This window comes from Amblyomma mixtum, chromosome 4 (genome assembly GCF_055824585.1).
Source record: "Amblyomma mixtum isolate Tamu chromosome 4, ASM5582458v1, whole genome shotgun sequence".
In the NCBI taxonomy this organism is placed as follows: Eukaryota; Metazoa; Arthropoda; class Arachnida; order Ixodida; family Ixodidae; genus Amblyomma; species Amblyomma mixtum.
This window is the reverse complement of record NC_143015.1, coordinates 100,255,836-100,262,669: the sequence shown is the minus strand read 5'-3', so window position 1 is coordinate 100,262,669 and position 6,834 is coordinate 100,255,836. Positions and strand designations below refer to the sequence as shown.

The window sequence follows — 6,834 nt, the reverse complement described above, 5'->3', positions numbered from 1 at the left end:
TTGGCATGATACGATTTTTTCGACGCAAGCCCCGGTGTGCAAATTGGGCGCAAGTTTAGCATACCACGAAAAAAAATTGGCAGTGGCTTAGCTCTGCTATGCCAGGATATACATAGCATGAGGTGAGGGCGAGGTGTCCACATCTCGATGGACACCTGAACTAGTAGCAAGGCGCATAACTGCCCTCTTGGAACAGTGAACACCTCAACCGTGCTTTAAGCTAAGTAGTGGTAGTGGCAGGTTCGTTGCTTAACGAGACAGTTCTTGCATGTCGGACAAACCCTCTTCACGGCTTCACCTTGTTTGCCCCACTCGGACGCCACCAAACAACGTTTCACGCATGTCACTACTTACCGGCGTCAAGTCTTTTAGGTGTCATATTTTTCACACATGTCGCGCACATACCCAAACGGATGGTTCACAAAGTCGGCCTGAAAGGCACGAGTCGCACTGGCACTTTCACTCAGTTTCACTGTATAGTCCGTCGACCGGAGAGTCTTGACATCGTCTTGAGGCTGCTGCTGAGAGGCCCCGGCACACCGCTCAGCCTCCTGGCGACGCCGCTTTCCTAGGCATTCCTCTCTTTGCTCTGGCGACTCCACTGCGCGCTTGGCCTTAGCCTGTTCGTCCTTCCTCTGGGCAACCGCTAACTGCCAGGCAGCCACTTCGGGATCCGGCGAATTCAACTTTTACGCTCTTCGGCGCCACTCAGCACGGGCTTTGCTTTCCTTCTCCATGGCTGTAGCCTGGCTGTCGTTCCTCATCATCCTCTCCTTCTTCCTGTCGGCTCCGGCGCACCACCTGCTCAGCTGGGACGTCACTCGCTCCTTACGCATGCTCAGCTTGGCCCATCCACAGGCACTGTAGCTCACGCTACAAAAGTTTCTGCACTGCAGGCTTCCAATGCAGGAATGAAATTTTCTGATGCGTTGTTGTTTCAAGACTCGAAGGGCTAGCATATTGGCCCACAATAGGACATTGTCTGCCATCCACAGTATGATTCGCATAACAAGATAGAAAGCATACTCTTTATAAACGGAGGTTTTTTTTTTCTCGTCAAGGTCAAAATTATTAACAACTTATATGGCATTTACCGCTTAATTCTCCGCGCCACGTAAACTTCCGTACCGGCAATCCCTGCCGAGGCAGCGACATTTCGCTGAGGCCTAGAGGCAGGAACACCAATCTGCTGGCTTGTCAGTGCTATTTCAAGAACCATGGGTGGTACAAATTATTCCAGAGCCTTCTACTATGCCATCTTTAGTAGCCTATGTGCACTTCCCGGTCATCAAACCCCACGCATTACCAAAAAAATTACAGATGAGAACGTTTACTTAACATATCAGAATAAATAGACATTGGTGTCATATATGCAAGGTGACTTTTTTATGGTTTTCAAGTTCTTGTCTGTATAACTGAGAGATGCACTGATGCGCTCTGTGCACGTGAACTGCTCAGCAGGAAGACATTATGTGCAGTGGCGATGAAAAGAAACGTGCCATCTATGAGCGCACTTTTTACCTTGTTGGTGAGTGGTAAAATAAAGGCGTTGTCGGCCTCGAATGCTTCATGGATGGCTCAATCTCTTTTTGTTGCCACGGAGCACGTAGACAGCCCTCTGCTCCATTTCTTTTCATCGCCATTTCATTCAATCTCGCAAGTCAATGGTTGCCGGGAGTACAGGTATTTCACCAGAATTGTTTTGCAATGGGTGTCAAGAGATGTTTCTCACGTTCGACGTCTTCTAGACACTTCCAACCGAACACGTCACTGAAGTGCATGGAATAGACTTTCTTGTAGAGCATAGGCAAACAGAGCAGCAGGAGTACCTTTAGTGTGGGTGAGCGAGCATTTACCTTTTGTCCCTGCAGTGTGTTCGTCATGTGGGCGTTATGCAGGCCGCCGACAGCCAGACCCGCCTCGTCCTTACAGCACGGATGGGGCGAAGACCGACCTCCCAGAGGTAAGCTGTTGCCAGCTAGGTTTTAATACATTTGCACGTTGCAATAAGGGAGTAATTATGCATTGGCATCCACACAAGCGCAGCCTTGTGGCTACAGAAGAAAGCTAATCCTCACCAAATCTCCAAAATTCCCAGAGCAGGACGAATTTTTCTTTTGACTGCGAAATTTCTGTGGAAGCTATATAGCTTTCCTTTGCAGCCGTAAGGCTGCACTTGAATGGATGTCAACGCATAATTACTTCCTTATTAGAAGTGTGCTCCCCCTTGGAGGATTCCCCTAGAAATTTCAGCAACATTTGCATGCTACTGCAGCGTCTATGCAATGTGCCTGCATCCCCACAAAATTCTAGCTTTGATCTCCAGAAATTCCATGTGCTCATGCGGCCATAACATACTGGTAGAGGTCATCTGCTCGGGTCTTCTAGTGCGATAGCTATTATTGTGGCCATTCACTGCATTTAGCCATTTTTGTCGCTTTGTCTCCAGCCTGCTTTGTGGCAGGCTGCGCCCTGCCCACAGGGTTGTGGGAAACCCGTCTGGGGTGGTTTATATATCCCGACCACAATGGCAGGTGGAAGTTCAAATGATGATTGGTCGCAGGAGGTCGCTCGGCAGCGCAATCTGGGCTTCTCAAGCCACATTGATGGCAGAACCAACCATCGTAGAGCAGGCGGGCATTGCTGAACTGCTCCACCAAGGCGCCAGGAGTATTATAATGACTCCCAGGGGTCTATGAACATAAGAGAATTACGAATTCCACCAAAATGGGCATTAATCCATTATGACCATCCCGAGCCGCTTTCATCCATGAACAGGGAATCCAAAAAGCGAAACTGGTGTGAAAACCGAGGTGCTGACGCACCAAATACGCATTTGGCCTAAGAATGCGAATGAACCAAACATTTCTTTTAAAGACGGTACAATGTATCACCCTTGCACACGTTTAAAACTGCTCGTGTACATTATAGTACATTTCTCTCTGTTTTCATGCACCTTCGTGTCTTTTTTTGTACACAGATTTTACACTGATGTACTGTCGCGCTCAGTAGGAGACGAAACGCCGGAGCTGTGGCCAGAGGCCATGTCTTGAAACAGTGGCCAGATCTGCTGGAAATTTGTGAAGTTGCCCATTCATGCGGTTATTTTACTCTGAAGCGAAATCATTAGCACGTTCACTACATGCATGCGGCAAGTAGTATTGAGTGCAATGGTCTAAGTAACTGGATGATTTGGTATATGGAACTTTATCGTCCGGGAGTGACTCGGGCTATTACGTACGCCGTAGTGAAGGGCTCCGTAAATTTCGACCACTTGGGGTTTTAACTTGCACTTAGCCCAGTAGACGGGCTTCAAGCGTTTAGCCTCCAGCGGAATGCGAACGCCTCGGCCTGGATCGAACCGGCGTATTCCAGGTAAGCAGTCAAGCGCCATAACTACTCAGCCACCCCGGCGGCCCTAAACAACTAGATAAGCTGCGCTGTTATGGCTGTCGCATACATTGTGAAATCGCACTGTTTTGCGCATGAAACGCTTTTAGCTCCCCTTGTCGGCCGGCCGCGGCTGACGTTGCAGCCATAATGGAGGGATAACCCAGAGGCGAACTTAAACTAGGGCTAAACTTCCAGTCACACCCCGTTGCCTATATGCTGAGCTGCTACCGGGACAGCGTGCAATGCCATGGCGCGATCCTTCAGTCCGGCGGTTAACCTGCTGTAAACAGTGAGGGCGATGAAAAGAAGCGGTCCTGGGCCGTCCTGGACTTAAGGTATGGGTCCGGGCTAGTTGGAAAACCACGTTTGAGGTAAAGTGTGCCGAAAAACGCTGACTAGTGAACATAAGAGACAAGCACTCATTATAGCTGCTGTCATCAAAAAGACGAAAAGAAATTTGTAGGACATGGCTGTTCAGAAACACGCGTGACGAATTTTACGGAGATGGCTTCGGGATGACAAGGAAAAGGGCCTTTTTTCCCCTCATTTGTGGTTTCATAAAGAAATCAACTATACGAAACCTTATACGAAACCTTAAACCTTATAGAAAACTGTACGAAACCAACTATACGACACTTCTGGTTTCTATACGGTACCACAACCGATACAAAAAGGAAGGAATATTAACCACTACTAGCGAAAAAAACTTTCATTGGCGTCAAGCAGCCACAACTTCTTTGCTCACAGACACACATAAGTTAGGATTGGCGCAAGGATATTAAGGCGAAAGCCTTTAATGCCTCATACTGTCGTTAGATGTGTCCGCGTTTTGACGGGTGTCCACCGAGATATGCGAGACAGTTACTGCGTAATTTCCTTTCCTCAAATACAATTTTTCAGATTCTTCATTACGGCCCCTCTTTCTCTTTCTTCGTTCACTCCTACTTCCTCCCTTCCTGTACGGTGTGGTTAAGGTGTCCACCGAGATGACAGAGAATTACTGCGCCATTTCCCTTCCTCAAAAAGCGTTGCGTTCAAAGGGTAAGGCATCCCGCCGAATGGGTGGCAGTGTTCCGCAGACTACCTGGCAGCCTACAACACGCTGTCGCGTTCCACTCCTAAAGGCGAAGCTTAAGTGTCATTAATTAGCAGTCAATTAGCACTTCGTCATTAATTAGTAATTTGTCATTACTTCGTCATCAATTATGTGTGACATCATCCAGTGGTGACGTCACCAGTGCCACGTAGCCAAAGTGATGCGAAAACGCTTTCGCCTGTGTGCACTTTAGACAGTGAAAGTACCTCCTGAATTTTTCATAGTGGTGGGTGCCGAAAACATTTTGTCAACCAATGCAGAGAGGCAACGCCCCCCCTCTGTCACCCACACTTCGCGCACTTTTACTTGGGAAGCTCCCAGACACCCTTAGAGCGTCTGGGGGTAGTGGTCTCGGACTCAAAGGAGATGCCCTCGACTCAGCGTGGCAAGCTCAGCGGAGACCAGCCACCAAGTGACAAGAGGCTTTTGGGCGTTCGGTGCCCAGCTTTCGCTGGTCGCAAGCCAGAGAATGGGTCGGAGCCAAAGGTTCACAAACAAAAACAAAGTTTATACAGCAAAGAGACGATACAGAGGATTTCACAATCACTAGTACGGACACATACAAAGTGATTAATAAAACAATGCAACTCGTCCAAAGTTAAACTCCAGAGAGAATACAATACTCAAAGGAAATATTGCACCTAAAGTGCACTAAAACAGGAGAGAGAGGTAAACAAGCAAAACACAATTTGTTCACCGGGCACAGCGGCAGTCCAACGACCAGAGTTCCATTACGATGCCGTCCCGCAGACTGGCGAACGTTGCCTCGTTGGTCCGATGCTGGCCGAGTGGTGTTTTCCCGGGAGTCGAACGGGCGCGCTTCGATGAAGCTTAAACGGCGGACCGGACTGACTTATAGCTGTCAGCGTCCTTCTTTTATAGGCTCGCTCTCACGTCTGTTTGTTCTACGCGCCAAAGTAGGCGCGCACATGCACGCAGCATTGGCAGTGCTGTCTCCCTTCCCTCTTCTCACTGGCCGCGCGTCCCCATTGGTCGGAGGTCGGGGGTCGCATCTCGAAGTTTCGAGCGTATTCTGGCGTGGCGCCATCGTGGCGGCGTCGCCGACGTCCGAGTGCAGAGGAGGGGGGCATGTCTTAGCGCACGCAAGGCTTCCCCCTCTTCCCCCCCGTCAGCTGCAGAAGCAACTGGGATGTTCCAGAGAAATCGGCGGGGATGACTCATTTCCTCGGCGCACGCCGCGTCGGTGAGCGGTGGTGGAGGGGAGAGGGAGCCACGCGCTTAGCGGGGGCTTTCCCTCTCTCCCGTTGGGCTCGCGCCGGCGAGACGCCGTGCGCGCGGCGGTTTTACTTTGTTTCTTTCTAGAATGCGCCGAATTTTGTGACACCCTCTTATTAAGTATCATGAGGCAACCGTTAGGAAGCTGCCCTCAAATGAGCAAAGGACAGCCCTTGGAGGGCTATCCACCTCAAGACGTCGGTAATTATCCGGCGCTGGTCAGCTCGCGCAAAGTTGAAAGGGGAGGGAAATGTCTTAATGGCGTTAAGATAAGACAAACAATAAACTGAACAAAACGCAGTAACAAGATCTTCATGTGCTCACTTGCCCGCAAGAGCGCCTAATTAATGCAGCTGCTTTACTGGGAAAGGTTGTCAAGAGGCCGTCGGCAAATTTTGAAGCGGCTCGGCAGGTTTTTAACACTCGCCTTTCAGCTTTCCTGGCCTGCGACATCGGTGCAAGTGCTTCTGGTCTGGTGGACAAAACATGCGACTTCTGATAGCGTGGAGCAGAAGGTGTGATGTGTACCGAGGCACCTCTAATCGGGAGAAGGCAGCTGGAAAGTTACCAACACATGCAAAAACAAGGAGGAAACAGGCAATCCCTCCATCGGGCCATGCACTTTTGCTTGAAGTGAGCTGTACTGTGCGATATCAGTGCACGGCAGAGAACCCCAGGTGGTCGAAATTCCTGGCGCCCTTCACTACGGCGTCCCTCATTGCCTGAGCAGCTTTAGGACGTGAAAGCCCCATAAACACCGTGTTGTGTGTGTGAAACAGCAGTCAGAGACCAAGCTCTGAAGACGGTTGTGCTCTTGGGTGTTCAGGACATATTACAAAGGGTACCGGCTATTTCGCTTTGCTCGCGAAAGCGCACGCCGAAAAAAGTGGAAATCGGAGTTCAAGCAAGACTGCTACACCAAAAGTAAACTCTAAATACTGGGGATGGAGGAAAAAATGGGAGAGGACACTTAAGCATCACGTTACAGCTATGACGCGATAGCGTAGTGGGTTAGGCTTTCCATTCTTAGCAGTTTGACACCTATGAACGCATATTTCATTCTTTCAGTTGTTTCATTTAGTTAATTGATCAATTATGCTCTATAAAAT

The 6,834-nt window shown here is 49.4% G+C and overlaps 1 long non-coding RNA gene across 1 annotated transcript in view; it reads left to right on the top strand.

Annotated features, from left to right (window-relative positions):
• Window positions 1-1,875: 1,875 nt before the first annotated feature.
• The window catches only part of LOC149347590 (uncharacterized), a 163,012-nt gene continuing 158,053 nt past the window's right edge, over window positions 1,876-6,834 (top strand). The window contains exon 1 of the long non-coding RNA XR_016292157.1: window positions 1,876-1,963. This is a non-coding gene — a long non-coding RNA (uncharacterized LOC149347590). The remainder of the gene's footprint in view (window positions 1,964-6,834) is intronic.